This window comes from Ursus arctos, chromosome X (assembly GCF_023065955.2).
Source record: "Ursus arctos isolate Adak ecotype North America chromosome X, UrsArc2.0, whole genome shotgun sequence".
In the NCBI taxonomy this organism is placed as follows: domain Eukaryota; kingdom Metazoa; phylum Chordata; class Mammalia; order Carnivora; family Ursidae; genus Ursus; species Ursus arctos.
The window spans coordinates 18,304,439-18,317,115 of record NC_079873.1 but is presented as its reverse complement, the minus strand read 5'-3'; positions in this window follow the sequence as shown (position 1 = coordinate 18,317,115).

Sequence of the window (12,677 nt, the reverse complement as noted above, 5' to 3'; positions counted from 1 at the left end):
GTTCTTGATAGAAAAAAGTAAAATGCATAAATAAAATAACACAAATAGAATGTATATTTTACTGTTATTGGGTGGAGAGTTTTAAAGATATCAATTAAGTCAAGTTGCTTGATAATTTTAAAGTTCTGTTGTTAGGTACATACCCATTTGGGATTCATAATTCTGGATGGATTGACTTCTTTATTAATAGCTAATCTCCCTCTTATACCTAATAATAATCATTGTTCTGATCCTGGGAGTGCAAAGTTGGTTTGACATTTAGAAATAAATCAATATATTGGGGTGCCTGGGTGGCTCAGTCAGTTAAGCATCTGACTCCTGATTTTGGCTCAGGTCATGATCTCAGGGTTGTTAGATTGAGTCCCACGTGGGGCCGCATGCTGGGCATGGAGCCTGCTTAAAATTCTCTCTCTTTCCCTCCCCCTCTGCCCTTCTTCCCCCTCCCTCTCTCCCCCTCTCCCCCATTGGCACATGCCCTCTATGTCTCAAGAAAGAAAGAAAGAAAGAAAGAAAGAAAGAAAGAAAGAAAGAAAGAAAGAAAGAAAGAAAGAAAGAAAGAAAGAAAGAAAGAAAGAAAAGAAAGAAAAGAAAGAAAAAGAAAGAAAGAAAGAAAGAAAGAAAGAGGAAGGAAGGAAGAAAGAAAGAAAGAAAGGGAGGGGGAAGAGGAGGGGGGAAGGAAGGAAGGAAGGAAGGAAGGAAGGAAGGAAGGAAGGAATTTAAGCAGCATATTCCAAATAAAGGAGACAACCCATATAATCATAAAAGATGCAGAAAAAGCATACAATAAATTTAGCAGACATTTATGATTTTAAAAACCCTCTGGTTTTTAAAACCCTATTCCTAGTTAGGAATAGAAGGAAATGTCCTTAACCTGATAAAGGGCATCTATGAAAGGCCCACAACTAACACTTAATGGTGAAAGATGAAATATTTTCTCCCTAGGATAGGGAGCAGGACATGGATATCTCCTTTCACCATTTCTATTTAACATTTTACTAGAGATTTTAGCCACCATAATGAGATGATAAAAAGGCATAATGATTAAAAATAAAGGAAAACTCAGTGTTTACAGATGACATGATTTTGTACATAGAAAACATTACAGAATCGTCAGAGAGAATTCATAGAACTAGTATGTTAATTTAGTAAAGTGAGGGGATGTAGGCTCATATATAGCCATTGTATTTTTATGTACTAATAAACATTTGGATAATTGAATTTTAAAAAACCCACAAGGTCATAAACAATAAAACACCTACATTATATTTAATAAGGCATGCGTTTCTTTCAGTTGTTGAGAGAGATGAAAGAACATCTAAATAAGTGGAACAAAATATTGTGTTCATGGGTTTGGAGAATGAATATTTTTGAAATGTCCATCTATTCTCTCTAAATTTTTCTAAAAATTCAACACATTCTCAATCAAAATTTTACTTCTGAATATCTGCACATATGTGTGCACACATGCACACACACACACGATGAAACTTTATACGCACAGAATGATTTAGTAAGAATGTTAATGGCAGTTTTTTCATGAAAGCCAAAGTCTGGAAGAACCCAAAAGCCTATCTACAACAGAATGGGTAACTATATTATAGTATATTTTTATAATGGTATACTAATTCCGCAATTTAGAAGGAGGAAGTTACCGAAAAACAAAAACATGGCTGAATCTAAAACAAAAACATTAAGTTGAGCAAAATAAAGGCACAGACAAAAGAATACATGCTCTATTATTTCATTTATATGAAGTCCTGAGAGCATGCAAAACTAAGCTATGTTGATTAAAATCAAAAGTGGGGGATGCCTGGGTGGCTCAGTCAGTTAAGCATCTGCCTTCAGCTCAGGTCATGATCCCAGGGTCCTGGGGTTGAGCCCCGCATTGGGCTTCTTGCTCAGCAGGGAGCCTGCTTCTCCTTCTGCCTGCCCCTGCTCACCCTGCTTGTGCTCTCCCTCTTTCTCTTCAAATAAATAAATAAAATCCAAAAAAAAAAAAAAAACCAAAAGTGGTTGCCTCTGGGATGACTGTCTTTAAAGGGACAGAAGAGGATTTTCTGGGGTAATAGAAAAATTTTGTATTTTGTTTCAAATGTTCATTATATGGGTGTATGCAATATTAAAAATTCATCAGACTGAATGGTTAAGTTCTCTGCATTTTATGTTAATTATTATACTTTAATAAATTAATGTTACCCAGGCTATTATTGACCAATTCATTGGCCTCATGGGTTTTGAATTTGAGAAGAAAATATTCTGGGAATTTGCTTATTTTTTAAAAAAGATTTTATTTATTTATTTATTTATTTATTTATTTATTTATTTATTTGAGAGAGCGAGAGAGAGCATGAGCAGGGGGGTGGGGTAGAGGGAGAGGGAGAAGCAGACTCCCTGATGAGCAAGGAGCCTGATGTGGGGCTTGATCCCAGGACCCTGGGACCATGACCTGAGCCACCCAGGTGTCCCTATTTGGGGAATTTAAAAATTCATCAAGTTTGTCTATGTAAGTCATAGAGGGCAAGTCAGGCTTTTCAGAAAAGAACTAATTTTTTGGACACAGGACATTGGCAGAGAAAAGTTTGTGAAAGAAAGAGCCCACTTATAAACATTGCATGAGAATTGCTTTCCTCTGCAGCGTTGTTCCAACTGCCTTGAGGCTGTATGGTTAGAATTCAAAATATCAGACAGGAATGTCCTTGACACAGTTCTGATGATCTCCATCATTGCTTCAGCAACAGTAATGTTTTAATGTCTTTTTTCTTTCTCTTTAAATTATACTGTTAGCTTTAAGCCTTGGGGCAGAAGTACAGTAAAATGGATAACTAATTGAAATATTTAAAACAACCAGACAGCAGTATTCATGAACGATCACAATGAACCAGCACAGAAAACTGCCTTCTCAGTATAAGTATTGGTTAGATTAGGAAAGATGTTTACCTTCAGATTAAAGGTTCATCAAAGACAGGAATTTGTCTTTTATTGTACATAACATCTTCTTTCACAGTGTTAAACACAAATGTGTTAAAACACTCCCTGTTTTAATATAAGCAGAAGCTGTGCTATCTAGATATACTCCGCGGGGCTCTATCAGTTAGTTAAATATTGCCATAATGGTGTTGCGTAACACACCACCCCAAAACTCACTGACTTAAAACAGCAATCATTTATTCTCATGGATCTGCTCTGCTGACTCATACACCTGCGGGGAAGAAAGTGCAAAGTCACATGGCATAGGGTTTAGATACCAGGAAGAGTGAAGCTTTGGAGACAAGGATGTAATCTGCATGGGGATCTTGAGTTTTATTTTTATTTTTTATTTTATTTTTTTAAAGATTTTATTTATTTATTTGACAGAGAGAGACAGCCAGCGAGAGAGGGAACACAAGCAGGGGGAGCGGGAGAGGAAGAAGCAGGCTCCCAGTAGAGGAGCCTGATGTGGGGCTCGATCCCAGAACGCCGGGATCACGCCCTGAGCCGAAGGCAGACGCTTAATGACTAAGCCACCCAGGCGCCCCTAAATAAAAATTCTAAGAAACCTGTTGGTGAAGTATTATTGTGAGAGCATATTGCCCTACTGAATCACCTTGATGATATATCAAAGTAAACCAAGATCCTTCAAAATTATTACCTGAAATACAGTCTTACCTAGAGAATGAATTCTCTTTCACTATTTTTCTGTGGATCAATTTGTGGACAATTGACATTTAAACAACACTGAATCTTTCTCCCCATGAACACAGCGTACCTCCAGTATAGAGTAAGGTTCCTATTCCTTTTTGTTTTTAATTTTATTTTATTATTTTTTTTAAGATTTTATTTATTTATGTGACAGAGAGACAGCCAGTGAGAGAGGGAACACAGCAGGGGGAGTGGGAGAGGAAGAACCAGGCTCCCAGCCGAGGAGCCCGATGCGGGACTCGATCCCGGAACGCCAGGATCACGCCCTGAGCCGAAGGCAGACGCTTAACGACTGCGCTACCCAGGCGCCCCATGTTTTTAATTTTAGACTTTATTTGAAACTCAATTATATAGAGCCATCTCTTTCTCTCTTTAAAGGAAAGAGCATTTTGATTATTTAGACATATAAATAATTTTACTCCTTAATATATTACCGAGGTGGAACACAGGGTATCTTGGGTAATAAGCTGTCTAAATTAAGTAGGTTAGGGTTGAGTGTACTGCAAAATAAGGAAGCTTAATATTGCAGATCCTGGCAACTAAACTTCAGTCCCACTGCTAACACCTACCCCATCTTAAATAAAAACTGACAGCATTAAGGGTGATAGGTAAATGCTTGAAAGGGCAGAGTGATAAGGCAACGAAAGTAGTATGATGGTTTTTGATCTTACACATGATCAGCTTCAGAACTTATTAAAAATTCCTTATCAGCGTGCAGTGCCTTATGCATCAGACTTTGTACACATAATCTTCATTCTTCCTTCAGGTGATAAATCCCGCTCCCTACTTGCCTATTTCCTTGCCAACCCAGATTAATATTCTAAAGTCAGATTAGGTATGGGATTGCAAAGATGTAGACTTAAATTGAAGAAATTTTTTTTAAAGCCTCAGGCTTTAGAATTTTCATAACACTTGAAAACTTGCACATAGCTGAGCCTTTTTACAAAAATTGTCAAGATAGCTGAGGATCAATCTAGTTACCTCTCTGTTTTGATGACTATAGGATTCTAGTGGATAAGTCAGAGAACTGATGGATCTGGGTCCCTTAGGACGTTAGAAATAGCAGCCATGTTCCCTAACTACCCAAGTTTGTATTTTTACCCAGATGAATGAAGGAAAAAAATTGTAATATCTAGGGAATTCAACCTTTGCAAGTATAGATGAAATCTCCATCCTTTCTTAAGGTTGAGAAAATGGACCTTTTCCACATCATAAATCGCATTAAGAGGGGGGAGAAGACAACAGGAAGTCCTATGATAATCCTGTATGATATCACCCAATATTTCCAACTGCACCAATATAGGATTTTGAAGAATTGCTTGTAAGGCTGTCCCAGCATGGTGACTATGATTTGCCATCTCAGTTCTCTAGCAGGAGGTGTTGCTCAGTAGTGCCAAGGGAGAAGTACCAGGCAAATCAGCTACCTGGGAATGTGGAACTATTCTAGGCAGCATGGGAGTCTCCACAATTCATAGAGAAGCATTTTAGAGCTGTCTTCTAGAGTGGCATATGGACATTCCCTATGTTAGGAATTTCCTGTGTCTGAAAGGTCTTGGAAACTGTGACTCACCAGAGATATTAATGACAAAAGCCCCTCAAAAATGAGTGAAGCTGAAACTGCTACTTGGGGGAACAGTTCACTGACAGGAACTATCACTAGAATTTGGCAAGAATCATCCCTGGGAGCATAAAATGACTTTTAGCTTAGGGAACTTAAGGTCTCTGGTTTTCTCTGGCTTCAGAACATGCATTAGTATCTTTCCTCATGCATAAGGGGATTTGATTTTAGATTGGTCTATCAACAGAGTTCAGAATAAGAAGAAATAACAGTTTTTCACAAAAACCAGCTTAAAATTGGAAGTGCCTAAACCTTACATGTGGACTAACGAGTTATGGTAACCTTGAATTCCAACCTATATTTTAGATCCCAGTTTTGAGTCTGAGAATAAGGGGTTATACAAAGGTGGATATGTCATGGACCTACAAAATGGACTTGTCTTTGTTTATTTCTCTTAGGTTTTTAGGCTTTCATTGAAATGCACATTTGACAGTAGACAGAGTATATTGGCTGCATACTGATATTCAGCTTAATGAGAGAATAGAGTAGAAGATGATAGCTGTAGTAAGAATTCACTTTGATAAATGTGGATGTCACTAATGCAAATTTAATTGGAATGGATGAATTTTTTGAACTTGGGGTTTTGCTTGATTTCTAATAGAATGTGTAGGGATATAAGAATTTGTAATAGAAGAATATTTTGTCCTTTTTTAGATTTCATTTAACTTCCTCATATAACACTTGTATTTAAATAGAAGCCAATGTGTTTCCTATTGTCCGTATTACACAGCTAACAGCCATAATGAATCTAGTAATCATGATACTGTATCTGCTAAGATGGGTAAAGATTACAAGCTGTTCTCACAAAACTAAAATCTCAATATTCTATTTTGTTCAACCTTCAAGTAATTGTTTAGGATCAAGAAGTCCCATGTACACTTGGGCCTGGGGTACATGTTGAACCTCTGGGCATCTCTCAGTCTGTCCTGGCAATGTCGGTTACCTGGATTTTCTGAAAGAGCTGTTGTCTCATTTTTTAGCCTTTGATTTTGCAATATTCTGGGTGCCATTTTCATAGTATAAACAACATATCTGAGTGCCAGTGTGTTATTTTTATACCTTCTGGATTTCTTGAGAAAATAAGCAAATAGTATTTGGCTAATGGTTATGAATCTGTGGTTATTGATGGAAAAGTAAATCTGAGTGCCATTCTAAAAATGTCGACATCAACTACAATAGGAGGTCACACTCATCTTCTCCCCAGTTGTAAGATGGTTTCCCTGTCACAGATAAGGGCTAAAGAAGAGTGAGGTGTACAAAAACAAGGGGCCAAAATAGGAGCAACAGGGGTTAGGGAAAGGAGAGTGAAATATGGTAAAGATTATGAAGGATTATGAAGCTGAAATTAACAAGGAGATTCATGAGCACTGATTTACGAAAAGCAATGATGTCTGGTAATCAAGTGGAGTTTTCTCTTTATTTTTACCACTTGGTCTTTTCCTTCAGCCAGCACTGCTGCTCTTCTTGCCACTATGGGTTCTTGTTGATACATACCAGACTTAGGTGATTTAAGTGGGGGCTTACAACACTGTTTGGAGGTACTCAGTAATTTACTGAGTTCAGCTGAGGAAGGAGGGAAGGGAAGTAAGGAAAAGGAAACTCCTGAGATGGAAATAGGGGTTTTGGTGACACATACCTGGTAAGCGAATTAATTATGTAGAGGGAACTGGCTTTTAGGCATTTTGCTATCACGCTTCCAATTTTTTTAAATTAAAATCCTTCACAAAAACCTTTTCTATAACGTTTTCCTCCAAATAAATTGAATTTGTAATGCTTTGTAATGCTCTAAGCTGTCAAGAAATACATTTTGGAAGTAACGTTTCTATAAAATGCAGTTGATACATGAAAATAAAACTAGATTACTGCTTATTCTTTCATGTGAATTCTAAACATCTAGAGTTAGTCATAATTATTTGGTTGGTACAAATTAATAACTCACTCTTAAAACCACCATATTGAATTTTCTTGAGTGGCCAACTATTACAACAAAACGCACCATCACAATCAACCACAAATATCTTTGTGACATTTCATAATAAGCATTTATTTCTCAGGTGTCTGAGGGTAGGCTGTAGGTTGGCCGATACAGGCTAATCTTCAGTGTCATGATTTTGCTGGGGTAGCTCAGCTCCATCTTTCATCCAAAAGGTGAAATCATTTTTCTTATGTCAGTCATTACCCTCCTGAGGTCAATAGGCTAACCTGGGCCTGTTTTCTCATGATGATGGCAGAAGTGTAAGAGAGTAAGCCCAATTATAAAAGAGCTTATCTAAACATTGCACACCTAAATTCTGCTGTTCTTCCATTAGCCAACAAAAGTTATATGGCCTAATGCAAGATCAGGGGTGGGGAAATAGACTTCAAGTCTTTAACAGGAAGAACTACAAAATCACATTAAAAATGGCCCAGAATCAAAGAGGAAAGAAGAATTGGGGCCATTAATATAATCTAACATATTTTGTAAACCCAAATGTGACATTTCTCCATTTCTCTTTTCATATGTATATGCATAGGTATTTACACACAAATATACACGATGTATGTGTATATATAATATGTACACAGCATCTTTATTTATTTTTTTTATTAATAATGATTTTTTATTATATTATGTTAGTCACCATACAGTACATCCCCGGTTTTCGATGTAAGGCTCGATGATTCATTAGTTGTGTATAACACCCAGTGCACCATGCAATATGTGCCCTCCTTACTACCCATCACCGGTCTATCCCATTCCCCCACCCCCCTCCCCTCTGTAGCCCTCAGTTTGTTTCTCATAGTCCATAGTCTTTCATGTTTCATTCCCCCTTCTGATTACCCCCCCTTTCTTTATCCCTTTCTTCCCCTACTGATCATTCTAGTTCTTATGTTCCATAGATGAGAGAAATCATATGATAGTTGTCTTTCTCTGCTTGACTTATTTCACTAAGCATTATCTCCTCCAGTGCCGTCCATGTTGTAGCAAATGTTGAGAACTCATTCTTTCTGATTGCTGAGTAAAATTCCATTGTATATATGGACCACAACTTCTTAATCCAGTCATCTGTTGCAGGGCATCTCGGCTCCTTCCACGATTTAGCTATTGTGGACATTGCTGCTATGAACATTGGGGTGCATATGGCCCTTCTCTTCACTACGTCTGTATCTTTGGGGTAAACACCCAGTAGTGCAATGGCTGGATCATAGGGTAGCTCAATTTTTAACTTTTTAAGGGACCTCCACACGGTTTTCCAGAGTGGCTGTACCAACTTGCATTCCCACCAACAATGTAGGAGGGATCCCCTTTCTCCACATCCTCTCCAACAATTGTTGTTTCTTGCCTTGTCTATTTTTGCCATTCTAACTGGCGTAAGGTGATATCTCAGTGTGGTTTTGATTTGAATTTCCTTGATGGCTAATGATTTTGAACATTTTTTCATGTGTCTGTTAGCCATTTGTATGTCTTCATTGGAAAAGTGTCTGTTCATATCTTCTGCCCATTTTTTGATTTGTTTATTTGTTTCTCGGTACACAGCATCTTTAAAGAGTAGTATTTTCTTTTGCAGAAATACCATTTTTCTTAAATAAATATATAGTGTTGAGAGGAAACCCATTGGTGAGAGATAAAGGCAACTAGCCAGGCAACCTGAATCAATTTTTGTGATCAGTGGATTCTGCACCCCACCCCCCCACATGCTTATTTGAAGTTGTAGTGCGTAAGAGTAGGATATTTCAAAGTATTCAAGTAACCAAATTACCTTGTTGGATAAGATATTTTTCAGTACTTTATTTGAATATATCAGTCACATAGATAATCCTCATTTCTTTTTACAAAAAAAAATCATAAAATGAATTTCAGTTGTTGTAGAGATGGCATCGGGAAATTGCCTTGAATAAATCAGCAACATAGAGGGAAAAAAGCCCACGCACTCAGTAGGCATATCTTTCTCAGAATCCTATGTATTGAAAAGAGATAGATAAGTAATTGCCCCTAACGAAATCTCAGCCTAGCCTTGCTCAAGTACCTGAGTCACTATTTAACATTGCCAGTGTGACACTTCCAATTTTTCACAAGCTCAGATAAATCACCAAACCTCACAGAGCTGAGTATTACACTGTGTCTGCAATGCTGCCAGATCTCACTGCCCTCCTCAGCCCAATCAGAGAAGGCAGAAGTTACTCATCAAATAATTTTCTGTCCTTCAGCCCTGACCTTTAGTCACTGCTTATCTTACTTCGTAGTGCATCCCCTCTGCATTCTAACCCCTTTCTCTTGTTTGGGTTCTCATGACCATTTCTTGGGCCATTGAAAGAATTTCCTTAAAAGAACATTTCCCCTCTCCCTACTCATCTAATGTAATCCATTGTGTATAATATTCTCATAGTCCACTCAGCATCTTCCCACAGCACATATACACATGCAAGTCCAAGACCTTCTGTGTTCTGCATACTCTGGCTTTATTCTAGACCCTTCCTTTTTTCCCAGTCTTATCTCCCAGCCCCTACTAACACATAGTCAAGGGTGAACAGCTCATCCTACTTTGCGTGGACTCTTCAGGTTTTAGCTGTGAAAGTCCCACATCAGTTTCAGGCAAACCTGAGTGGTTGATCACTCTAACATACTCTCATTCACTCAATCACACACACCACACAACTTATTTGATGAATATTTTTTTAATGTTTTTTTATTACATTATGTTAGTCACCGTACAGTACATCCCTGGTTTCTGATGTAAAGTTTGATGATTCATTAGTTGTGTATAACACCCAGTGCACCATGCACTATGTGCCCTCCTTACTACCCATCACCAGTCTATTCCATTTTCCCACCCCCCCTCCCTTATGAAGCCCTCAGTTTGTTTCTCAGAGTCCGTAGTCTCCCATGCTTCACTCCCCCTTCTGATTACCCCCCTTTCTTTATCCCTTTCTTCCCCTACCAATCTTCCTAGTTCTTATATACAATGGAATATTACTCAGCTATCAGAAAGAACAAGTTCTCAACATTTGCTGCAACTTGGACGGTACTGGAGGAGATAATGCTAAGTGAAATAAGTCAAGCAGAGAAAGACAACTATCATATGATTTCTCTCATCTATTTGATGAATATTGAACACTGAATATGTACTAGGCATTGTACTAGATACTGGAGATTGAACAGTAAACAAGAAGACAAGGTCTTTTCTTATAGGCTTAAAAATTCTAATAGAAAGAGATGATACACAAAAGATATAAATATGTCATTGGTGACAACTGTTAAGAAGAAAAATCAAGAGAGAATGAAGAAGTAAGTAGCTGGGTGGGTGATATATCTTTACAGGGGCAGACAGAAGTTCTGACAAAACTTCTGCATACATTCTATGGTTAACAGTTTTCCTGTCTCCTCCTGTGCCCTAAAATACCTGATCCATTCTTTTCATGCATTCATTAATGTATTAACTCACACCATAAGTTCTACTTCAATACCTACCACCCCCTAGACATGGTTTTAGAAATTGGTGACAAAAGAGTGAATGAAACTCACCTACTCCCCACTGTCATGCTTCTTACAGTTAAGTGCAAGAAAGATTTGAACCAACGATCACACAAATATGTTTATAACTATAAAGTGTTATAAGTATTAAGAAGGAACTGAGTGGGAAACTATGGGTATTTAACAGTAGGATCTAATTTTGATTTAGGAGTTAAGAATTGACATTTGAGTGCCAAAGGATTAGTAGAATTAGCCAGGGGAGGTGTACTGGGGAGGAAAAATGTTCTAGGCACAAGGAGAAGTACATGTGAGGCTCTGAGGAAGGGAAATGAAAGCTTAGTCTGGAGCAGAAAGAAAGCCCATCTGTGTGGAGCACAGTGAGTGATAGGTGATGAGGATTGAGAAGATAGTAGAGACTAGATCAGGGAGGTTTTTGTAGTCTGAAGAAGCTTGGTCTTGGTTGCACTTTGGAATCACCTAGGGTTTTATAAAATCCTGTTGCCTGGTTCCCTCTCTAGAGTTTCTGGTTTGGGGTACAGATTGGGTGTTAGGTTTTAAAATATTTCTTGTTGATGAATATTTTTCCCAAGTATAATCTTTTACCTGTTTCTTCATACAAGAAAAGACCTCACCCCAGTTTTTGTGTATTGGAACCCTGCATATTTTCCCCAGGTTCAAGTGTTACTTTTCTTGGAAAATTCTCTTCCTTCCTCTGCTGAAGACAACCAATTATTCCTCTTTCTCTTTGCCCTTTGATGTCTTGTTTGGATATAGCATTAAGGAGCATCAGAAACTAACATTCTGATAAACTTTCCGGACAACTTTGAGCTCTTTGTCTCACCCATCATTTGCCTTGTTTGTCTCTGCTTCATTTCCATCCTCTACGCTGCCTCTCAAAATGTTAGTACATAGACTTGACTGCAGTAGATATTAGGTATGAGTTGATTAAATTGAATAGACTACCACCTTAAGAGGAGACAAATGCGCAGGACAGTACAATATCTCTAAATCTTGGATTTACATTCATGAGGGTGAATAAGCTTACATCCAGTCAAATTACTTGGCTGTCTTTGAGATAAGCACAGGCAAAAGTAATTGTCATTTTTTATTTAGTGTTCTAATCTGAGATGAAAAAAAGATGGTGTTCTGTAGGCTCTAAATTTGATCTTACTGTAATGGTTTTATTTTCCATTATAAGTTTTTAAAAGTTGGGAATAAACATGCCGAACTCTTCTTTATTCATATTTTTCTGGTGAACCATACATCTAAATACTGTTCATTTGCTTTGGATGTTCCTGGCATCATTTTTAGCTAGTGCCTCTGATCTTGTTAAAGGCAGAATCCATTTTTATTTTTTAATCAAGAATTCTGTCTTTGATAGTGAGTTACCGAGAAAGGAATAGATAAAACCTGAAATATCCGGAGGGAATTTCCCGGGCCTGCTTTGTGGAGATAGGCCAACATCAGGCAGGATTATTAATCGTGTCTCTCTTTATGGACCTCAAGTTCTTCTTGCTCCTGTCGAAGAAAAACAAAATCATTTAAATGAAAACTCAAATATTGCATATCAAACATTCCTGCATGAAAACTAAACACATGTCATTAATTCCATAATCTGTAAGCACAGGTGAGAGGAAGGCAGACTAATATTTCCATCCTAAAACTGCTGTATCATTTTTACTACCTTTGATGGCAGGTAGAACAAAAGTAAACTCAAAGAAATTTCAAAAATAGGAAACGTTTTATTTCACTGACCAAAAAGACCATTCCAAGTTTGGTTAATTCATAGGCTCAAGGATACTTTTAAGGATCAGGTTTTTCCAGTATCTTTTTTGCCATCCTTCCTGTTTCGAGGATATCCTCAGGTTAATTCCTCTCATAATTGTTAAGATGGCTGCCACAGTTCCAAGCGTCACATCCAAACACAAT